This window comes from Hyperolius riggenbachi, chromosome 4, assembly GCF_040937935.1.
Source record: "Hyperolius riggenbachi isolate aHypRig1 chromosome 4, aHypRig1.pri, whole genome shotgun sequence".
Taxonomy (NCBI): Eukaryota; Metazoa; Chordata; class Amphibia; order Anura; family Hyperoliidae; genus Hyperolius; species Hyperolius riggenbachi.
The window spans coordinates 58,150,911-58,175,637 of record NC_090649.1 but is presented as its reverse complement, the minus strand read 5'-3'; the positions used below and the strand labels follow the sequence as shown (position 1 = coordinate 58,175,637).

The following is a 24,727-nucleotide window of genomic DNA, read 5'->3' as shown; positions in this document are numbered from 1 at the left end:
AGTCAAGAAGCGAGTTGTGGAACGCAAGGAGAGAAGGAAGTGTCCCCGCTCGCTGCCTTAACATTTTAACAACTTATGTGCTAATAGCTAGAGGGGTGTGGGGACAGGGGACCCAGGTGAGGTGGGGGGTGACCCCCTTCCCCACCGACCGCTGTCACCCCCGTCATGGCTGCTTCCCACTACAGTTTGACCCCCCCCACACACACACACACACACACACGGGCATACATTTCCACAGACTGGAAACATATGCTACAATTACACAAAACAATAAAAAAATGTTTTACCAAACCGGATCCGTTTCAAACGGATCCAATCTGTGCCAGACAAGTGTGAACTTAGCCTAACCTTTAACTGAATAGGGAACTGTATTGTTGTTCAGCATTTTCAAGGTCAAGTCTGCTTAGCAAATAATGTGCTATGTGGTTGTTTTCCTTAACTGGGGCTCGCTAAGTGATATGCTGGGTCTCTGTAAAATCACATGACCATGCATGTTATACTCTGTTTGCATGTATAACCTTGTGCTCTGTTGCATAACTGTCACCCCTTGTTTACCCCTGTATGTCACCCCTTGTTTACATTGTATCCCTATTTATTGTCCAGTGCTGCTTAAAATGTTGGCGCTTTCTAAATACAATAAGTAATAATAATAATCCCAGGTAACCCAGCAAATATTTTTCTAGTTTGTGGTATATCTTTTTTGGGCAGTTATCAATCCTATATAATAAAACCCCTGAGTACCTGTGCCCTTGCGTTTTGGCTAGCTCGTAGCACATGGGCGGAGTTGGGACAGCACAGGAGGATAGGTGCAGGGGGGAAGGCATGTGCGTGCGCATCGCGGCCATGCACGTATTTGTGCGCTGACCTGCGGGCATTGCGGCGGTGACGGTGGGAATGCAGTTGGAGGGGGGTAGCAGCCAAAGCCTAGCGCTCGTTTTTAAACAGGCGGGCTTTGATCTAGTAATGTATAAAGCAACTTAAAGTGAACCACCAGACTAAAAATCTACTCAGCAGCACTGAAAAGGCTTGGTGTTTCTTTAATAGTTTCACAGCATCAGAACTTAGTTTTTCTTACCTAAGCCTTATTTTTAGCTGCACAAAAGCTAAGCTTCACCCCATCAAAGAAAACTGCCCGGGCATTTTTCCCCTGATGCGGTGCAAAGCATGATGGGATTTCCTATGTTGTTGTTCACGTTGCCTAGCAACTGGGAGGGGTGTTCAGCACACAGGACAGTTGGAACTGTTTCTCATGCTCCCTCACCTCCTTTCAACCAAAAAGATGGCTGCCCTCATGAAATCAAACATTTGCCTGTTCTTTCAAAACATGGTGGGTAAGAGATTATATTACCTATCTATTTTAATTAACATAACTAATTTAACTTAATTACAGCAATTACAGTATGTGTGTTTAGGCTGAAGCTCCTCTTTAACAAATACAGTATATCCTTCAATTTTCTTTTTCTTTTTTTTTTGTATGTTCTCCCCTTGTCTGCATGGGTTTCCTCCGGGCACTCTGGTTTCCTCCCACATCCAAAAAACAGACAGATAAGTTAATTGGTTTCCCCTAAAGTTGGCCCTAGACTACGATACATACACTACACAGTACATACATAGACATAGGACTATGGTAGGGATTAGATTGTGAGCTCCACTGAGGGACAGTTAAGTGACAGACAATATACTCTGTACAGCGCTGAGGAAGATGTTGGCGCTTTATAAATAATATTAATAGTTTTGCCTGGAGATATACTTTAGCAGAGCTCTGTTTTCTAATGACACATGTTGGGGTATGAGGTAAAATAGCTGCAGTGTTGAATTATTCATGCTCCAGGGTGGTGCAGCAAGCGGGGCTCACATTACTGTGGGATGCAGCTAATCATTGCAATATTACAGACAGACACTGAGGACACCAAAGTCACAGCCCTGCCTGCCAAGCTCACTGGGAACTGGCCATGGTGCTGAAGACAGCAGGATTGCCTCATTCAGACCGCTGTCCAAGGTCCTGAATACATAGCAAGTGTCACCTCTGTACACTGATTACATCATTGCCATAGCTTGCTTAAAGGGAACCTGAGGTGAGAGGGATATGGAGGCTGACATGTTTATTTCCTTTTAAGCAATACATACTGCCTGGCTGTTCTGCTGATCCTCTGCCTCTAATGACTCTGAACAATCATGCAGATCAGATGTCTATGACAAATATGACAAGATTAGCTGCATGCTCGTTTCAGGTATGCGATGTAGACGCTGCTGACCAGAGAGATCAGCAGGACTGGCGGGCAACTGGTATTGTTAAACATCCTGAGCGTTACGCCGCTCAGGAGGCTTTGCACCGCATGCTATGGGGACCCTGCACCGAAACATTAGGCTCTTTCCTCATCTCATTCTCATCTGTTTGCTTATCTTGCAGATAGAACCTCCAGAGCCACTCACTCTGGAACCACCTTCTCTCCATGTTCCCCCACTGTTGGAGTTCCCCAAGGCTTAGTCCTTGGGCCTCTCCTTCTCTGCCTAAATCTACCTCTCAGTAAAAATGTAATAAAAATGTTATTGTTAAAAAAACAAATCTGCCTCTCGGCTCTTGACTTGGCTACTCTAAAACCTTGTCCCCAACATTCTCAATGCAATCTCCTCCTTCATGTCCTCCTGTTTCCAGAAGAAGACCGAGCCCTATCCCACTCTCTCAGACCCTTCACTGGCTGCCAATCACACACAGGATACTATTCAAAATCCTGCCACTCGCCTACAAAGCACTTTCCCACCCTGCTCCTTTTTATTTAAATAAACCATCCTGCATACAATCTGCACCCTACTAACAATATTCTCCTGTTTTCCTGTCTGGTCACCTCTTCTTCTCACTCCCACTTACAAGACTTCTCTCGGTCCTCTCCCCTCTTCTGGAACTCCCTCCCTCATCACATCCGCCACTCACACACAGTCCTTTTTAATTGCAATCTAAAAACTCATGTCACTTTGGCACTGACCACCACTTAACCATCTCAAACACAGCTTCACTTCCCCTATTGTCCTACCCCTTATGTCATTAGGGCAGCAAGGTGGTGTAGTGGTCTTGCCTTGCAACGCTGGGGCCCCGGTTCAAATCACAGCCAGGTCAACATCTGCAAGGAGTTTGTATGTTCTCCCCTCTGTCTGTGTGGGTTTCCTCCAGGCACTCTGGTTTCCTTCCACATCCCAAAAACATACAGATACATTAATTGGCTTCCCCCTAAATTTGCCCTAGACTATGATACATACACTACATAGACATATGCCTATTATAGGGATTAGATTGTGAGCCCCTCTAAGGGACAGTTAAGTGACAAGACAATATATACTCTGAACAGCGCTGCGGAAGATGTTGATGCTAAATAATAATGGAATGCAAGGCCGATTGGCCAGGGCTCTCTCCCTTTTGTCTCTCAATGCTGTGTAATCTGCATACATATCTCCCACCCCTGTATAAAAATCTGTAATTGATTTGTTCATTGTATCGGTTGTACTCCACCATTGTCTTTGATTGTTAATTGTTGTGTCGTTTATATTGTATTGTTACACTTTGTATTCTGTTGTGCAGCACCACAGAACATGCTGGCACTATAAAGTTACTCTTAAAGAGACACGGAAGCGAAAAAAAATATATGATATAATGAATTGGTTGTGTACTATGAATAATTACTAGAAGATTAGCAGCAAAGAAAATATTCTCATACTTTTATTTTCAGGTATATAGTGTTTTTTCTAACATTGCATGATTCTATAATATGTGCAGATTACACAACACTCAGCATTCAAAATGAGTCTTTCAGAGCAGTCTGTGACATAATGAACTCTCCTCTAGCAGAGGAAAAGTAAACAGTTCAATTACAGTTGAGATAATAAAAGTCAGATAACAGCCCTCTCCACGACTAACTTGGTCGGAGAGCTTAAAGGTGGCCATACACTGGTCGATGTGCCATTAGATCGACCAGCTGACAGATCCCTATCTGATCGAATCTGATCAGATAGGGATCGTATGGCTGCCTTTACTGCAAACAGATTGTGAATCGATTTCAGCCTGAAACCGATCACAATCTGTTCAGCTGCTCCTGCCGCCTGTCCCCCCCCCCGTATACATTACCTGAGGCTGGCTCCCGGGCGTCTTCTCTGCACTGCACCGCACTGCTGTTCTTGCTCCATCCCGGCGCTTCCTGTGTTACTCCGTGACCAGGAAGTTCAAATAGAGCGCCCTCTATTTCAACTTCCTGGTCACCGGAGTGACACAGGAAGTATAAGCGTACACTGGGAGATGCGGAAATGCGGTGCAGCGAGGAGAAGAGGACCCCGGAGCCAGCTTCAGGTAATGTATACATGCTCGGATCGGGCCCGAATCGTACGCCGCAAGCGACGCGCTCCTACCGCCGGGCGATCGAGGGTAATTTCCCGCACGGCGATATCGACGGTCCGATCCGATTTCGGGAGGGAATCGGATCGGCGGGTGCGTTTAGCGCAAGCGATTGGCAGCAGATCCGATCCCAAGATCGGATCTGCTGTCGAAACGGCCGTGAATCGAGCCAGTGTATGGCCTGCTTAATAGCTTTTTTGCATAGAGATAACAACTGGAGTTTCTCAACTCTTCCTGTACTGGAAACAATTAGACTGATGTATCTGATCTTAATGTTTAATTTCTTAGCTGTACTACACATACAAATCATAATATCATAATTTTTTTTCGCTTCAGTGTCTCTTTAACTAACACACCCTTCCTCTCTCGCTGTTACATGGCTGGGCTCCCCTATCTTTGTTTGTCTCTCCTGTATTTTTTGTTTTTTATATTTCTCACCTTGGATCATGCACAAGACAACTAACAAACAAACACAGAACACTTATATTGCGCTTTTCTCCCGGCAGACTCAAAGCGCCAGAGCTGCAGCCACTCGGACACGCTCTATAGGCAGTAGCAGTGTTAGGGAGACTGGCCCAAGGTCTCCTACTGAATAGGTGCTGGCTTACTGAACAGGCAGAGCCAAGATTCGAACCCAGGTCTCCTGTGTCAGAGGCAGAGCCCTTAAAGAGAATCTGTATTGTTAAAATCGCACAAAAGTAAACATACCAGTGCGTTAAGGGACATCTCCTATTCCCCTCTGTCACAATTTCGCCACTCTCCGCCGCATTAAAAGTAGTCAAAAACAGTTTTTAAAAGTTTGTTTATAAACAAACAAAATGGCCACCAAAACAGGAAGTAGGATGATGTACAGTATGTCCACACATAGAAAATGCATCCATACACAAGCAGGCTGAATACAGCTTTCCTTTTGAATCTCAAGAGATCATTTGTGTGTTTACCTTCTTCCCCCTGCAGCTCTCACACACTGAAGTGACAGGCTTCCTGCAGACAACTCTGCCTGTGCCTGTGTTTGTAATTCCTCAGTATGTGTCAGCCAGCAAATTTCACAGCCTAAGGCTCAACACACACCATACAATCTTGATTGTTCAATCTTACCACTTTCATGTAATATAAGAGCTTATCCATTCAATAATTCAAGGTATTTTCAATCTGTTGGCCCTTATACTACATAGATTTGGTAAATCTGTACAACCAAGATTGTATGGTGTGTGTTGAGCTTTACAGAGGAGGATTTTTATCCAGCTCTCTTTCACTGATAAGCAGAGACGCTGCTGGCTTATGTAAATAACACACACGGGAGTGTGCATAGAGGGGCCTGGAGGGGGGAGTGCATAGCAGAACCACAACACTGAAGAACTTGGCAGCCTTCCAGACACAGGACGACAAGTCCGACAGGGGAAAGATAAGCTGATTTATTACAGAGAGGGTGATAGTAGAAAGTGCTGCAGTAAGCCAGAGTACATTAGAAAAGGTTTAGGAACTTGTAGGATGGTAGAACAAATCATGAAATTTTTGTTACAGAGTCTCTTTAACCATTACTCCATTCAGCCACTAAGCTGGGTGTAACTATAGAAGAGCATCACCTGCAATTACAGGAGTGATGAGCAGAAGTTACGCCTATGCGCAATTACGCATCGTAATCGTCATGCAAAATTTTTGGGAAAAGTGTAATTCATTTCGTAGTTAATTTTAAGCATTCGTTATTACGCATGAATTTACGCGTCATTTCGTGCCGACTTTGGCGATGAATATCGAAGCGCCCATACATGCTATTGCTACCAATATTGCTGCATATGTTAGAGAATAGTGGGTAGGAATTAAAAAAAAAAATGTTCAAAAAGACCACCTAGTTTTTTTTAGAAAATTAATTTTAAACTGTGAAGAAACGCGGAAAAGCCGCCGCATGGACGCAGGACGAGGCGGCTGTTTCCGCGGCTGGCATAGCAGAACACGGAAAAACCGCCGCGTCGGACGCGGCGGTTTGTACGCATAGGTCCGCTTCTCTCAGTGGGGCGGGATGCAGAGGAAACGCCGCACGCTCAGACAGCGTGGCGGCGGATTCCGCATCCCATGCAGCAACAACATTACAACACATGACTGGTGTGGCTGGGACTGATAGTCCACACTGGTTTAGGAGGACACGTGCGCGCGCAGAGAGACAGGGTGCTGGTCATTCTCTGGTTGTCTGGCGTTGCGATCACTACGTGGTAGCACTCAGGCCTTGTTCGTATCTGTGTTCTAGCATAGTTTCCAAAGGTGTTGACGATCACGGACCTCACACCTTAGCGTTAGGAAATTATTGAACTGTATTATTTGTTATGACCTTCTGCTTGCCTGACTATTACTCTGAACTCTGATTCTGTACCTTGCTATTCTGATATCCTGTTGCCAAACCCTGCTCGTACCTGAACTCTGTATTTGCCTTCTGACTCTGTACCTCGCTACCTCTGATAACCGTTGCTGAACCCTGCCTGTCTATTGGATTACGTTACCGTCTTCTGATCCTGTACCTTATCTGTCTGTGTGTGGCTTGTCTGACCTCGAGAACTGGCCTTACTGTTAGAGGCAGTTCCCAGACCTGTTAGTGACACCCCCTCATTGGTATCACTCACGCTCTGTCCTTCCTACTCTCAGCCTAGCGCCTCCCCCGGGAGAATCTAGGACTACGGAAGGTACATACTTCTGTGCAGTACTCCTTACTGCTTCTGTACCTCCTCCTGAGGTGCTGTTTTACTGTTGCACCAAACACTCTCATCTCTCAGGTGTCCAGAGGTTAGTAGATATATCTGATTATCGGTGATACTGCAGATCATCAATAATCGGGTATATTCTGCATTCTCGGTGATACTGCAGATCACCGGTAATCAGACCCTCTCTGTGTTACACCGACCGTTACATAGACATACAAAGAAAAAACGTTTTTAAACTGTCATTTTACTGAGTTTAACCTATTCTGGTTTCTGGACGTAGAAACTACGTCCAGAAACCATGTGCGCTACCGCGCGCCCTCGCGGCCGATCGCGCGCGTGCACGCGCACTCCCGGCCGCGGATTCGGTAGTCAGGGAATCAATGTATTGGGCTATGAAGCCCGATCACTGATTCCTCTCCCCCGCTGAAAAAGCGACAGCTTCTCTCGGAAGCTGCGCCTTTTCTGGCCGTTCCCTTCCTGATGCGCCACTCTAAGCGTATGTTACGCTTAGAGTGACGTCATGTAAACAAACTCATGGCCGCCATCTTGTGGCCAAAAAGTAATACTACACCTGAAAATAAAAATAAATGAAAATCAACACACATTTACATTATAAATCTATTGTTTACCCCCCACCCTCCCAAAACTACCCAAATAAAATGTTTACTATAAATAAAAAAAAACATTACAATAAAAAAAAAAAAAACATGTAAATATTTACCTAAGGGTCTAAACTTTTTAAATATCAATGTAAAGATGAAATATTTCTATATTTTTTTTATTTTAAACTTGTTAATAGTGATAGATGCAAAATGGAAAAAATGCACCTTTATTTCCAAATAAAATATTGTCGCCATACATTGTGATAGGGACATAATTTTAACGGTGTAATAACCGGGACATATGGGCATATACAATACGTGAGTTTTAATTATGGAGGCATGTATTATTTTAAAACTATAATGGCTGAAAACTGAGAAATAATGAATTTTTCCATTTTTTTCTTATTCTTCCTGTTAAAATGCGTTTACAGTAAAGTGGCTCTTAGCAAAATGTACCCCCCAAAGAAAGCCTAATTGGTGGCGGAAAAAACAAGATATTGATCAGTTCATTGTGATAAGTAGTGATAAAGTTATAGGCTAATGAATGGGAGGTGAACATTTCTCTCGTGAAAACCACGGAACCTGAATGGGTTAAAATCCATTTTTCTTTGCATTTTTATTTTCTCAAAAACTACAAGGTCTTTTTGAAAAATTACTTATTTGACTTGTACCCTCTATTCTCTTTAGCATATGTAGCCATTGTGGTAGCAATAGCTTGTATGGGAGCTTTGCGTAATTGCGTAAATTTACACGTAATTTTGCGTAATCGTAATCACCTGATTACGACCATCCCTAGGGCCCAGAGCTGTGGGGGGACCCCAACTACTAACCTTCCATTCCTCCGATACAGGGGACTATACTTCAGGTGGTTTTGTGGCTACACTTGTTATAGGTGTGAAGAGCATGATGGCCGCACCTGTTTTATGACCCCTGTGAGATGGGCCCCCAGGGTGTGAAGAGCACCAAGGGGAGGCAATGTAAGGGGGGGGGCATGTAGTTATGCCACAGTTACACCACTGCAACTAAGGCAGCTGCCTAGGGCCTGGTAGGAATAATCGAATGAAATTATCTAATCGGAAAAAAAATGAAAACATTGTACTATGTATGGCCACCTTTAGATAGATTTTTTTGTAAATATAAGTGTCATCCAGATACATTAATTACAAAGGATCTTGCAAGGATTATGAGGTATTTATGGCAAATAGATAAGACACTTGGTTTACTTAATGCCTACATAGACTCAGGCTGGCTTGGAGAGTTTTTTACAGACCCTATCCTGTTCAGTATTCACTGTTAGAGCCTGGAAACAGTTAACTTTATGTTACTGAGCAAGGGTGGCACTCAGAGGGGAAGAGCCATTTCATGGGGGGGAGGGGTCAGCACCCCAGCGTGCCCCAGTGTAGTGAGGCCCATGGATTGCTTCTCTGGGATAATTATTCCAGTGCTTGGCCTCGCCAGAACCCACTGAACCAAATGAGAGAACTTCACAAACAATCCTTGGGACCCGGTTATGCTATACCTTGGATTAGGTAGCAATAGCCGGTGCTCTTTTCTTGTAGGTACACCACTCCTGCCACCCAGTGAATTCAACGTTTTGTAGAAAAAAGGTACTCCACGGCCTTCAAACTTGCATTTGTATTTTATTGAGCTTGGACAGTAAAGACAGGTCCTGTTTGACTAACATGCTCAGCTTTTATGAGGTAGTGAACGCTAATGTGGATATTGTGAATGCTGTGGTTGTGATATACTTGGACTTTGTAAAGGCCTTCGACACTGTTCCGCACAACAGTCTGGTGCAAATGATGAGGTTGCTATGACTGGGGGAGGAGTCTGTGTGCATCCATGGATAGGGAACTGGCTAATGCAAGGGAGCCTTTAGGCATAGGCAGTACAGGCCATTGCCTGGAGTGCCATTGGTCCTGGGGGCACCATGTTGCTGGATGAAGCCCTGCCCCAAATGAATCCCCACCCCCTGACTAAGCCCCACCCCTGTGGGTGTTCTATTACTTGCTTCTGCAGCATCTACTTAGTGTAAGTTGCAGGCAGCTGCCACTTCTGTGACTTGTGCATCCTTCTTACCCCTTTTGTGCCTCCTTCTGTCCCTTTTGTGCCTCCTTCTGTCCCTTTTGTGCCTCCTTCTGTCTCTTTGTGCCATGTCTGACCCCCTGTTTGTCCTTCTGTCCCTTTTGTGCCTCCTTCAGTTCCTTGTGCCATGTCTGACCCCGTTTGTCCTTCTGTCTCCCTTTGTGCCTCCTTCTGTCTCCATGTGCCTCCTTCAGTCCCCCTGTGCCACCTCTGCCTCCTTCTGTGCTATCTCTGTCTCCAGTGCAGGGCTTCAGGCGCAATGTTCCCGTAGCCCTGCTATGCCTGTCAGCACGCGAGTTTTGCAGCCGGAGTTGCTGCACAAAGATCATCAGGGGAGCTGCTGCTCTCTGAAAGGAGGCCGGGAGAGGAGTCTTCTGCAGGTGAGTAAATGTTTTTTTTTCTTTTAGGTGCAGGCAGGTATCAGGGGTATTAGGGGGAACTAATGGGAAGGGTGCGGGGAAGAGGAGCCCTGCCTATGTGTATTTTCTGGTGAATTGCTGCCCACACTACGTGTGATTTCTGCTGAAATGCTGCCGCATTAAAGTGAACCAGAGATGAAGCACCCTCATGTATTTTACCATATAGATCAGTGGGAACATTAGAGAAAACACCTACCATGCTTTCTGTTTCATTCTGCACTGCACAGCTTGTTTCTTATCAGACCTGATAAAATCCCCTACTGAGCATTCAGTCTGGCTTTGCTATAATGACTCAGCTATAATGATTCCTGAGCAGAGCCAGCAGGGGGCAGGCTTGGACTTGAAAAGACATGAGAGAACACAGACTGAGCTATAAATATTCCTGAGCAAAGCCAGACTGAATGCTCAGTTGGGGATTTTATGAGGGCTGATTAGAAGCAAGCTGAACAGTGAAGGATAAAACAGACAGCAAGGTAGGTGTTTTCTCTAATGTTCCCACTGATATATATGGTAAAATACAAGAGGGGGCTTCGTCTTTGGTTCCCTTTAAGTGCAATTTCTGGTGAAACGCTGCTGCATTATGATTATTTTCTGGTGAAACATTACTGCATTACGATTATTTTCTGGTGAAACGCTGCCCACATTACAATTATTTTCTGGTGAAACGCTGCCGCATTACGATTATTTTCTAGTGAAACGCTGCCGCATTGTGATTATTTTCATGGGTGGGTGTCAGGGGGGCAGGCGCACCACAGGTTTTCTTGCCTGCAGTGACAAAATGGCTAGGCACCCCTGGGCTAATGGACAGAAAGCAAAGAGTTGTGGTCAATGGATCTTATTCAAAATGGGAGACTGTTAGCACTGGGGTCCCACAGGGGTCAGTACTGGGTCCAGTGCTCTTCAATTTATTTATTAATGATCTAGTAGATGCAGTAGAAAGCAATGTTGCTATTTTTTTGCAGATGATACAACATTGTGCAGAATCATCAACTCACAGGAAGATAGTGTCATATTGCAACAGGATCTGGATAGGATGGCTATATGGGCACATACATGGTAGATGAAATTAATTGTTGAAACTTGTAAAGTCATGCGTTTTGCTCGTTCCAATGGTCTAACACCATACAAAATAAAGGGGATACAGTTGGGGACATCAAACTTGGAGAAGGACTTAGGAGTACTTATCGACAACAAGTTAAATAATCATATTCAATGCCAAGCCGCTGCAGCTAAAGCTAATCAAATTTTGGGATGCATTAAAAGGGAAATAAAAACTAGAGATGCTGACATAATATTGCCCCTGTTTAACTCTCTAGTAAGGCCACATCTGGAATATGGAATTCAGTTCTGGGCACCACATTACAGGAAAGATATTGCAGTTTTAGAGCAGGTGCAGAGACGAGCAAGAAAATTGATACGTGGGATGGAAGGTCTCACTTACCAAGAAAGGTTAGATAAACTGGGTTTATTTAGTCTAGAGAAAAGACGCCTTAGAGGGGATCTAACTAACATGTATAAATACATCAGAGGGCATTATAAAAGCTTAGTGGGTGAGCTTTTTGTCCCTAGGCCTTCACAAAGGACTAGAGGACATGATCTGCGCATGGAGGAAAAACGTTTCAGCCGTTTATTTAGGAAAGGGTTCTTTACAGTAAGAGTGATTAGGATGTGGAAATTGCCACAAAGTAGTTATGGCAAATTCTATATCTGCATTTAAAGGGGTCTTAGATGCTTTCCTTGCATTGAAAGACATCCATGGCTATAATTACTAGATCATGCCCAGTGGTGTTGATCCAGGGATTTTATCTCTCGATGGGTGTATGTCTTTTTTTAACCCAAATAACTATGTATCTATGGCACACACTACATGGTATGGGTCACCTGACCCTTCGTCAGGTGACCTGTAACATATAAAGGGTGTCCAAGCTCAATAAACTACAAACGCAAGTTTGAAGCCTGTGGAGTGCCTTTGAGTTCACCAAATGAGAGGACACTGTGCACCGTGTTGTAAAACCGTCAGACTGACTCACACGGCTACATCACTGGTGGGGGAAGTAATTCCCCCACGCACGACAGATTCCCACATAAGAAAGAGCAGGATGCAGCCCACAGGATCTCAGCAGATATCTCTGGGAAACTACATCCCCTACATCAGCTTCTGTACAGAAACGGCTTAATATAAATTAAAAATCATACTTCTGTTACCTCTAAAACAATGAAGAATCCTGTGGTGAGAGGACTGCGGAGACATACGGGCCCATATGCAATTCACTTTTTCTCCAGACTTTTCTCCTAGGTAATATTTTCACACTTTTCAATAAAATGCTTTTTAAACCATCAGCAAGTGAGAAAATGCTCAAAATAAATTTGATAGTACTTTTTCACCTACTTTGTGGTACTGAGGTAGGAAGCAGTAGATTTGGGCGCATGAGACAAGTGGACAAAAAGGGCGCCCCATTCACTTCCATTATAAATATCGTTTAATGGGCGCTGAACAGGGAAAAAAAGGCGCCGGAGATTTTTAAGGATTTATAACGGCGCCCGGAGATTTTTAAGGATTTATAACTATGTTTGTGATGATTTAAGTTTACAAAATGAGCCCGTGACGAATAACGTTTATGAAGATACTAAATCACTATTTCTAAAACATTTCTAAAACATTATTATCCACCCCAAAAAATAATTTACATTTTTTTCTTTACATTTTTTATTTATTAATGTCTGTAAAACATTATTATCCATAGGGGGTTTTAGGTTTAGGCACCAACAGGGGGGTCTTAGGTTTAGGCACCAACTGGGGGGTCTTAGGTTTAGGCACCAACAGGGGGGTCTTAGGTTTAGGCACCAACAGGGGGGTCTTAGGTTTAGGCACCAACTGGGGGGTCTTAGGTTTAGGCACCAACTGGGGGGTCTTAGGTTTAGGCACCAACAGGGGGGTCTTAGGTTTAGGCACCAACAGGGGGGTCTTAGGTTTAGGCACCAACAGGGGGGTCTTAGGTTTAGGCACCAACTGGGGGGTCTTAGGTTTAGGCACCAACTGGGGGGTCTTAGGTTTAGGCACCAACAGGGGGGTCTTAGGTTTAGGCACCAACAGGGGGTCTAGGGGTTAGGGATAGGTACAGGGAGGGTTTTTAATAAACGTAAATATAAGTTTCACTTTACAAATAGGGAAGATTAACGTTTTAAGAATTGCCGATCTCATACACATTATTTAGTGATTTATAAATTCTTAAAACACTATTTATAAACGAAATTCTACACAATATTTCTATAAACGATATTTTCCATTTATCGTTTATACCACGCGCCCTTTTTTCCCGACGCCCTTTTCGTACGTACGCACTGAGGTATACATTTATACGTTTTATTTATTTTTTTATTACACAGGCGGTGACTTCAAAGCTTGTCAGCTTTCCGTGTGAAAGGGCCTTTACATTTTTTATTTTATGTGGAGTTAAAGCAGACATGAACTCTTGCACAGGAGAGAAGGAAAACACAGAGAAATCCATTGTCTACCCTGTGTGCAGGGACGGTCCGCCCATTAGGCGGAGTGAGGCAGGTTCCTCAGGCGGCAGATTTGGGAAGGGCAGCAACTCCCCAGCCGTGCGTGAGAGAGGGGCCGCCGAGCTGGAGGGGGTAGCGAGCAGGAAGGGGGTATTGTGCACAGTGGCAGGGAGGGGGTCGGACCCACCCTCACCTGAGTCCCCCGATCTGCGCCCCCCCTCCGGCTATTAATGCGTCCATTAATGATATCAGGCAGCGGGCGGGGAAGTAGGACTCACCTCTTCCGCGATCCAGCGTGCGTTCCACCCTCGTCACTTCCTGCAATGCCGCCCACTGTACTGTAAGTGGACGGTATTGCAGGAAGTGACGAGAGTGGAACGCACGCTGGAACGCGGAAGAGGTGAGTCCAACCTCCCCGCCCGCTGCCTGATATTAATGGACGCATTAATAGCCGGAGGGGGAGCGCAGATCGGGGGACTCAGGTGAGGGAGGGGGGGTCCGGCCCCCTCCCCGCCACAGTGCACAGTACCCCCTTCCTGCCCGCTACCCCCTTCAGGCTACCTATTGGGGGACGGCGTTTTTTCATTAATTTGCCTCAGGCGGCAAAAAGTCTAGGGCCGGCCCTGCCTGTGTGTGTTGCTAGAGAACAGCCTGTCTAATTCCCCCTTATCTGCAATGAATGAGTCAGTGAAATCTGAGCTGTCAGCTCTCTGCCTACTCTACTGAATTCTGAAGTAATATGTTAACATAGGAGATTAACTCTTTTTGTGTTCCCAGCAAACCAGTAAGCAACCACATTGCAGCATCTCTGTGGAAGTAATCTGTAAGTTGTATTTTTTTCTTTTAAGGTTATATGCTGTTGCTTATCTTTTAGAGCAGAGAGGAAGTTCTGAGTTCAGGTCCGCTTAAATTACACCGGCACCTTGCATTGTGTTGGAAAATATAAACGCGCAGTAAATGTATCCCATTAAATGGTAATGCGACATTTGCATTGTTGCATTAGCTATGCGAGGAAATCTGTCTGAATAACGTGAGACAGGCTGTGCCGTACCAATCAATGTGTGTGTTTAGGGCTGTTTCACACCAAAAATTATTGACAAATCTATTTTTTGGCGATTTTGCCGTGATTTTTCACAATCGTTCCCAAAGCAAAACATGCAGCAATTTCGCAACCACTACATGATTGCAAATGCTGCAGTATAATTGCTCCGATAGGAAGACATCGCCGGCAATCAGGCCCAGTACGCCCATGATGCCATGTGAGGTGACTTCTTCAGGTGGCAGCAGTCTGGGGGTAGCACCAGGCAGAAACAGGAAGTGAAGAGAGTGCCTGGCCAACCTATACTGGGGGTAACTGCACCTGGCTAACCTATACTGTTGGCAACTGTACCTGGCCAACCTATACTGGGGACAACTGTACCTGGCCAACCTATACTGGGGACAACTGTACCTAACTACCAATACTTGTATAACTTTGCCTTGTATAAACATGTTCTATGTTGTATAACCTTGTCATGTCTGTCATCCTTGTATCATTGTATATATTTATTGTCCAGCGCTACATAATATGTTGGTGCTTTATAAATACAATAAAAAATAATAATAATAATACTGGGTGCACCTATAACTGGCTACCTACCTATACTGAGGGTTTTTTTGGGGGGGGGTTCACAGCAGCTATAACATGCGTTGCAAATTGTCGGGGCCGTGGGATCATTCCATTTCGGGGGGGGGGGGGGGGGGCATCCTCACAAGTTTGCCTCAGGCAGCAAAAAGTCTACAACCAGCCCTGCCGGCAATGCGCAATCGTCGCAAAGTCCCCTGCAGTGGGAAACAGCCCATACAGTTGCAGTGCAGCCTACCTTTCATGTACTGTATCATTCTCTGTATGCATCACATGGCATGCGTAATGCACAATGCCACTTTCCCCTGCATTGCGCTTCAATCATATCAGCTCACAATGCAATGCCCCAATTTGAAACTAGCCTTACACCTGGCACACACCATGCAATTTCCCAAAAGATAGACGGGTCGCAACGATTATTTCTGACAGGTCCAATTTGATATCCGATCATTTTTCTGATCAATTTTGTAAAGATGCACAATTAGAGGTAAAGAGGCGCCCTGGTTGAAATAAAAGCATCTAAAAACAGCTTAAAATCGAGGAAATAATATGAGGTGGCTTACCTCAATAACGAAATTCTTGTATATGACAAAATATTTTTATTTAGCACAGGCAACGCGTTTCGCGGGTCCAAGGCCACTTCATCAGGCCAATAAAAGTGCCAAATGAACAAGTTGATATGGCAAAGAGGCTCCCTTTGCCATATCGACTTGTTCATTTGATACTTTTATTGGCCTGATGAAGCGGGCTTAGACCCGCGAAACGCGTTGCCTGTGCTAAATAAAAATCTTTTGTCACATACAAGGATTTCGTTATTGAGGTAAGCCACCTCATATTATTTCCTCGATTTTAAGCTGTTTTTAGATGCTTTTATTTCAACCAGGGCGCCTCTTTACCTTCAATTGTGCATAGTTATACCCCCAAACAATCAGTGTTTGAGGGGTGGTGACAGACCACCTGTGGGTGCCCCACAGTGGACACCTGTCCCTACTTTTCCAAGGAGAGCGACCACATCCAGGTCCCGGCTGGGACTACCCCGAGTGGAGTCGGGTTTATGGTCTCCATCTGCTTCCTACGGTTGGTTGCCCTTTCAACCCCCTTTTGTGAGTAGTAATTTATTGAAATTCCTTTTTTTCAATTGCATACTAATATACTACACTATTGGGCTCCCGTATTTGTCTCCTATATTTTTTTTCCCTGCAAGGTGCTGAGACACCCCCACCACACTATATATATATAACATTTTGTAAAGAAGTGATTGAAAAATCGATCAGAAAAACTATATGGAAATAATCAATTCGACTCGTCTATCTGATGGGAAATTGAATGGTGTGCACCAGGCATTAGATTACCTAAATTCCTTATAGCCCACACACATTACAATCCCAATGCTTAGTTCACACAATGCAATTTTCTGTGAGGCCGGGTGCACACATGGCAGAAACTCTAGCGCAGCGTAAAACACTGCGTTTTATGCATGTTAGTCTATGGGACGCAGAAGGACCAGCGTTGCACCTGCGTTTTACATTAAGCGTTCTGCAAACAATTGTAGTGTTGCATAACATGCAGGCTGGCTGCCGAAACGCACATAATGAAAGTCTATGGCAGAGCCAGGACAAGGTCCTCCAGCACCCAAGGCTGAGACACCAAAGTGCGCCCCTCCATCCCTCCCACCCCAGCTGTCACACACTGATTGCTATTACACTAAGAGAGCCACAGGGCCCCCAACCTCCCCAACACCTTAATCTCTAGTTATCTGGCTTGCAGTCACTGCCATGTATCCCCTTTTCTTATTTCTTTCTGCTTCATACACAATTAGGAATGACAGCTGAATGAATTGTGCTCCCCCTCCTACACTGCGCCCTGAGGCTGGAGCCTCTCCAGCCTATGCCTCGGCCCGGCCCTGGTCTATGGTGACGCATAGGCATTGCGATTTTCATGCGTTTTCTGCTGCGTTTTTAATTAAAAAGTAAAGATCTCTGATGCGTTTCCGCTTCCTGTTGTTTTCCTAGTGATTTACATAAATTAAAATAAAACCCGCATATGCGTTTTTCATTAGTGAACTGCAAACGCATTAAAATGCACGAAAACACATAGAAAAACGCACTTGCGATTCGCAACTGCGAAATGCAAAATGCATGAAAAACGCATTACTCAAACGCACCTGCGGAAAACGCAGGATTTAAGCGCTATGTCATATGTGAACCCAGCCTCAGATTGACAGTCTAATCCAGGGGTCCCCAAGCGTTTTGGGTCGAGGGCCGGGTCAATATACTTCAGACTGCTGCGGGGCCGGAGTGTACAAAAAAGAATGTAGAAGTCTTTGCGGGCCAGAAAGTGAAGCATACCCAGGCGACAACCTGCAGTCCAATTGGACAGCAGTGTCACCTGATGTGGAATTTGATTGGAAACTAGCGAATAACTGCTTTCTGGCTCCAATTTTGAAGGGTGGTGTCAGCACTGCTATTCTATATGCAGACCACCAATATTTAAAGATGTAGCTGACCACATCTATAAGTAATATATTTTGTGTGTGGAGGGCCGGTAAAAAAGCCCTAGGGGGGCCACATTCGGCCCACGGGCCTTAGTTTGAGGACCATTGGTCTAATCGATCACTTTCAACAGGTTCAGGCCTCTTGCACACTGCAAGTGATTCCGATTCAGATTCCGCTTTTTAATCAGTTTTTACATCCGATTCAGATTACGATTTGCAGTGTGCAGGGAGCAAACTGCAAATCTGAATCTGAATCGGATGTAAAAACTGATTAAAAAGCGGAATCTGAATCGGAATCACTTGCAGTGTGCAAGAGGTCTAAATCTGATTCCCTATCGTTTTTCTGATCGATTATCTAATTACGTCTATCAAAAACGATCAGAAAAACGATCTACATCCAGATCATACTTGTTGGAAATAATCAATTCAACCGTCAATCTGACAGAAAATTGCGTCGTGTGTACTAAGCATAAGCTCGATTCACATTCTCCCCGAATTACTTTGTACGTTTCCTTACAAAAATGTCAGAAAAATAAGACCATTGAGAGAAGCAGATGAAAGGAAGATGAGCATATGGCAAGAACAGCTCATCTTCATTCCTAAACGTGCCAAAAATGTGACTCATTGATCATATTCCTTCCAGAAAGCTCACGTTATCACAAAATAGGTTATAATTCACCAGACATCGATTATTATTCCCAATCTCAATAAACATTTCTGCACTTGATATTCCAGGCCATACACATCAGGTGCATTCCCTCATACTCCCTGCCATTATTTTTTTTTTTTTTTTTTTTTGTGGTGCTGCTGTGTGATGGAGAGAGAGAGGGTTTCTAAGTGACATCATCCTCTTCCTATATGGAGCGTGTTACTGAGCTTTCCCAGAAGATGCTAGCCAATCGCAGGGCGGCGCAGCCCAGCCAATCAGAGAGCTCAGAGGTGATGTCATGGGGAGAGCCTGGGTAGTGGTACTGATGTTGAGCAGCAGCTCTGAGAGATTTAATTCAGGGAGTACAGCTGGTACAAGCACAGTCTCCTAGCAGACAAAGGTGAGTGCAGCAAACTATTCCATATAAGAGCTACATGTATTCTACCTGTGGGTGGTTCAAAGCATTCATGTCATTCATATTTTTTTATTTTTATGTAGCAATCTGTTTTATTTCTTTATCCTTTTGATGCTTGCTTGTGATGGAATTTAGGAGTTTCCCAAGAATGCATTTGGGGTCAGTTTTGTGATGTGGTTTCCGAAACGCCAACCAGTATGTAATGCCCTGTTTTATATTAGAAATATATTATGATGTTGTTATTATTATTATTTTTGTTTATTATTATGATTATAGATTTAGATTGTTCCACAAATTGTGTGACATTTTGTAATGGCCATGATACAGGTATGGCACTGTGTGGGTAATACCTGGTGTGCTCGGTAGGGCTGGCCAGGTACAGTGGTTAGGTGGGTACTATATACCAGACACTGTATATACAGCTGCCAGCATAGTGTACGGTCACCAGCAGCATGGCAGTGCCCCTATGTACCCCATACAATATCTTATCACTGACCATATAATAGAAGTGTTATGTATTGTATGTGGTCATGGTTACAGCATCAAGCAGTGGCGTAGCAACAGGGGATGCAGAGGTTGTGAGCGCACCAGGGACCCTGGACCAGAGGGGCCCACTAGGGGCCCTCCATCAATGCTATTAGCTTTCATTGGTGCTATGCTGGTAATGAACACCTCTAGATGTGCATTGCATAGTGCTAATCTTAAAGGACAACTGTAGTGAGAGGGCTATGGAGGCTGCCATATTTATTCAATTTTAAGCAATACCAGTTGCCTGGCAGCCCTGCTAATCCTCTAGCTCTAATACGTTTAGCCATAGCCCCTGAACAAGCATGCAGCAGATGTGGTGTTTCTGACATTATTGTCAGATCTGACTAGATTAGCTGCATGCTTGTTTCTGGTGGGATTTAGACACTACTGCAGCAAAACAGATCAGCAGGGCTGCCAGGCAACTGGTATTGTTTAAAAGGAAATAAATATGGCAGCCTCCATATCCCTTTCACTTCAGTTGCCTTTTAACAAACTGTTTCCTTACTCTGATTAACTCCCTCTGACGCTCTGGCAGCTGTTCTTGAAAGGTTTTGTGGCTCCATATCAATACAGTGCTTGGGGCCCCACGTAAAACTGGCACTGGGGCCCCAAGCTTTTTAGTTACATCACCGGCATCAAGCCATTCAATAACCACGGCTGATCTGACTTTCATTTATTGGTTGCTGTGTGTTATTGCATTGCTTTTTTCCCGGCATTCTTAAATGGCCTCAGGCTCGCTTTACATCTGTAGGAAGTACCTATCTTCTCTGAAGCCAGAATAGGTTAACCCAGCAGCTCTCTATGTTCTGGAGAACCACAATACCCAGCATGATCTCGGCTGCTGCAGTTCAGTCAGCTACTACCAGGCCATTGGTTGGAACTCACTGGCATATGACCTCACCCTCTAAGGGATGATTTTGCCCCATTTAGTGCTGCACTGAGAATGATGTCATCCTTAGCTGTAAGGCCAACACCCATCCTTGTACCAGCTGAATAACGTTTCATGGGGAGAGCTGTAGTCATGTGTGTGGGCTTATCTGAGGGCCTGCAATCGGGGCTGCAGGAAAATATCAATTACCACGGGGGCAGGTTTATGACAGGCAGTGCATGGGAAACGCTAGCTAACACAGCCAGAGCAAGAGTGCAGCAGCTGCCAAGATCAAGGATTTTGATTGGTCGCTGTGAGCAGCTGCCTGTCTACGCCTGCTGTGCTCCAATGGTCCTTGTGTCGGTCTTAAAAAATCTGCCCCATTGTTTTTCTTTACAGGAAAGGAGACATTAAAGTAGAGAGGCCTCATTAGAAGCACTGCAATGATTTGGCAGGTGTACCTTTATTCATTTAAAGCTTACAACTAAAAATTCAGGTTCAAATTTGAATTGAAGAAAGTCTGGCATCAAACATGATTTCTGCACGAGAAGCCTTAGATAGAAGCTGCCAGGGGTGTAACAAATAGCCCCTGCAAGGGATGCAGTCGCAGGGGGGCCTTTAGGAGGAGAAGCCTGAAGGGGGCCTGAAGGGGGCCTTTGGCTATAGGGCCCTCCAGGGCCATTTTTAGGGGCAGGAGGGAGAGCAGCTGCTACAAACAGCAGAAGGAAGGGTGGCCCAACTCCCCCCTCCCTCACCTTGGGCTACCATCAACACTCCCCTCTCCAGCAAGGACAGCTGGGGGGGGGTGGGGGGGAGGGGGGCGACCAGAGTTTTGCAGGGGGTCCCAGTGATTTCTAGTTACGCCCCTGGAAGCGGCCCTGTATGCTGCAAACCAGTCCCAGAGATTGTCATCTTGTTTGCCGGGTACTCACTTTCAATTATGATTGGCCAATCACTGACCGATTTTATCTCTTCTATGTAGTATGAGGGTCCCCAGATATTGAATACTATGAACAAATTGTGCAGGTAAACCCTCATACTACATGGAAGTGGTAACATGGTCAGTGATTGGCCAATCGTAATTGAAGGTGTTAACCAGGATTCATTCCCTGAAACAACAGTCTGTTACAGGCATCCAATTTTGATTGGCCAGTGATTGGACAATTTTACTACTTCCATGTAGTGGCTTACCTACACATGTGTCCATAGCATTCAAAGTCTGTTAACCCTTACACTACATGGAGGTGGTACAATCGGTCACTGATTGGCTGATCACAATTGTATGTGTGTATGCACCTTAGCATGTGATCTGCAAGGACGTGTGTGACTGCCTCTGCTAGAGGTTTCCCACACAGGTGATTTGCTTATTGACAAGCGCTCTCCAATTAAGAATTGCAACTGAATATGAATTAAACACTTCAGGGAAATTATGTTACTCCTCTCAGGGAGAAAGAGGGAGGCTGCCATTCCTGCCCTCCTTCTAAATACGCCAGCTTCCCAACTCTCATGCTGATCCACTGGTTATATGGCTTCCTAAATCAAACACCTGAAACAAGTATGCAGTGGAGTTGTCACAGCTATCCTGATCTGCATACCCAGAACCAGGTCATCCACAAGGCAACTTAGGCAAGTGCCTAGGGCCTGGAAAGAGACTAGGGCCCTGATTGATGCTAGCCCCACGAAATCTTACCAAATAAGCCAAGTGGCCATGAAGGGCAGGCCCAAAGTTGTTACTTGCCTGGAATCCCATTTCACCCTAATCTGTCAACTGTAACTGGACACTGAGGGGGAGGGACAGGAAGTGAGTCATCTTTCCTGACATCAGTTCAGTTTCTAACAGGAATTACTGGCCGCTATTACAATCATCAGGAAGTCACATGGCTACAGTTCCTTCTTTTGATTTGTGAAGCAGGTATATGGTTATTAAATGTAAGAATCGTTTGAAAACAAAGGCTAAAGTGAGTTTAATGTTGGCATTTACATATTTTTAGGCACTTTTTTGTGTTGACATATTTATGCCCTTTATAAAAAAAAATGATATTGTTTGTCATACTGATCCTCACTTTGAATATTTGGGGGGAAGGTGGAGGGGGTGGGCATACGTGCTGACTGGTTATCTCATAATGTAATAATGGGATGACCAGACAAAGACCTTCTTTGGTGAATAAACAAAGGGGTCGGTTCCAGACTTCTTGTTAATGCAGAAAAAGTTAAATGCAGAAAAAAAAAACAGACGATGTATTGAAAAATATACAAGCACAAAATAGAACAAGATCTTCTATAGCTCTGCTGTGTATATCCGTATCTGTTTTTCAGTGCCTTCATTACTGTCCTTGCCTTATTGAAGAGCCCTCACCCCCTCATTAAACGTCCCCCCCCCCCCCTCCCCATCATCTATTCTGTCCACATTCCCGCTGCAAAGTGATGGGAACTCCGCACCTGGCATTTTTGAATTTTCCGCCAAGGATTCCCATTGATAAAACTAGCGGACCACTCAGCGAAATAGCTAGATTTTCCACTATAAATCCTGATTGGTCGCTCCATCTTAGCAGCATCCATATCACTCCCAGCCTTCCATAGTATGTTTCCTTTAGAAAGGTGTAAGCTGTGCAACCTGTATTTACCTCCTCCGGATTAAAGTAACAACTTGTTTTCAAGTGACTGAACCTGTCATATACAAAATTAAACTTACGTAGAGTGGCATTTTCTGCATCCGCACATGCAGACCAGTCACCCCCTCCCCAGAACTGGGGTATTGGAAGTCTTACCACTAGGATCTGCCTGAGAATCCATTTTGAAATCCGTCTGATTATATTATGACCTCTGAATTGAGGCAGAGGTCAATGTATGACATAGGCTAGGGGTGTGGCTGGATGTCCTTACCCACAAGGATGGTCAGGTGCCCTCTGTCCATGTGTAAGTTCAATCCTTACATGTTTAGGCCCCCTCCTTTCATGTGTAAGTTCCCTCCTTCCATGTGTAGGCCCACTCCTTCCATGCGTAAGTTCCCACCTTCCATGTTTAGGTTGTTCCCTCCATCCATGTGTAGGTTCGCTCCTTCCATGTGTGGATTCCCTCCTACCATGTGTAGGCCCCCTTCTTCCATGTGTAGGTCCTCTCTTTCAATGTGTAGGCCCCCTCCTTCCTTGTGTAGGCCCCCTCCTTCCATGTGTAAGATTCCACCTTCCATTTTTAGGTTGTTCCCTCCTTCCATGTGTAGGTTCCCTCCTTCCATGTGTGGGTTCCCTCCTTCCATGTGTAGGCCCCCTCCTTCCATGTGTAGGTCCTCTCTTTCAATGTGTAGGCCCCCTCCTTCCTTCTGTAAGTTTCCACCTTCCATTTTTAGGTTGTTCCCTCCTTCCATGTGTAGGTTGTTCCCTCCTTCCATGTGTAGGTTGTTATCTCCTTCCATGTGTAGGTTCCCTCCTTCCATGTGTAGGTCCTCTCTTTCAATGTGTAGGCCTCATACTTCCGTATGTAGGTGCCCTCCTTCCATGTGTAGGACCCCTTTGTACATGTGTAGGTCCTCTTCCTCAATGTGTAGGTCCCCTTGTTCCATGTACAGCAGCCCTGCTCTTATATCTGCAGCAGCCCCTCTCTTCCATGGGCATGTGAAGGCAGAGGAAGGGACAGCATCGATGACGTGTGATAATGTTACACGTGGCAGTTTCATTACCTCTCTACTGGCTCTCCCAGTTTTTGCCCACACTCAATGAGTGGCTGGTCATAGCCTGTGTACAACACGCAGGGGTGTAACTAGAGGTGAGCAGTTCCTGCAATCCCAGGGGGGCCCAGAGTTGTGGGAGGAGCCATCTACTAACCTTCCCTTCCTGCGATACAGGGGACTATACTTCAAATCAGGTGGTTTTGTGGCTACACTTGTTATGGGTGTGAAGATCACACCACACTTGTTTTATTACTCTTGTGAGATGGTCCCCAAGGCATTAAAGGGCACCAAGAGGAGGCAAGGGAAGGGCATGAACAGTGGGGGGTACCCCCATAAATTGGTACCCCGTGGACTGTAGTTATGTCACTGAGTCATCATGGACATAGCATTTGCACAACGGTTCAAGTCACCCATCCAGTTGACCCCAGTCTCGATGCATGTCTGACGGCCCACCAGATGCCGGATGTGGTGGTTTGAAGTTGAACCATGTGACCTAACTGCTGAACACAAAAGCACATGTTCATTCTATGATTCAGTAGCATGTACTGCATTGTAACGGTATTTAATTGGTGCTTGCTCAGCTATAGAAGTCTGCAGTTAATGAGCTCTTCCGCTCTCCATACCTGAGTGAATCCATTCATCCTCAACCTACAAAGACTGTACAAGAGGCAATATACTGCTAATTGCACATTGCCAATTAATTCCTTCCCTGAGAGATAAAAGAAAAAATGTCATCAGATGATGCTGATGTTCCCAGTAAGATTCAATATTTTGGTTTTAGATATTGCCACTCTGGCA

General features: G+C 44.9%; 1 protein-coding gene across 8 annotated transcripts in view; it reads left to right on the top strand.

Moving 5' to 3' along the window:
- Positions 1–24,727, top strand: part of STMN4 (stathmin 4) — a 45,321-nt gene that overhangs the window by 1,408 nt on the left and 19,186 nt on the right. For 4 of the 8 annotated variants that reach the window (XR_011031309.1, XM_068280095.1, XM_068280102.1 and 1 more), the window contains exon 1: positions 18,770–18,851. The exons of 1 other annotated variant lie outside the window; for it this stretch is intronic. The gene's annotated coding sequence lies outside the window, so the exon portion shown is untranslated. Of the gene's footprint in view, positions 1–18,769; positions 18,852–22,108; positions 22,221–24,727 lie in introns of those variants that run through there. 3 more of the 8 variants (XM_068280097.1, XM_068280099.1, XM_068280098.1) reach the window with 3 other exon arrangements.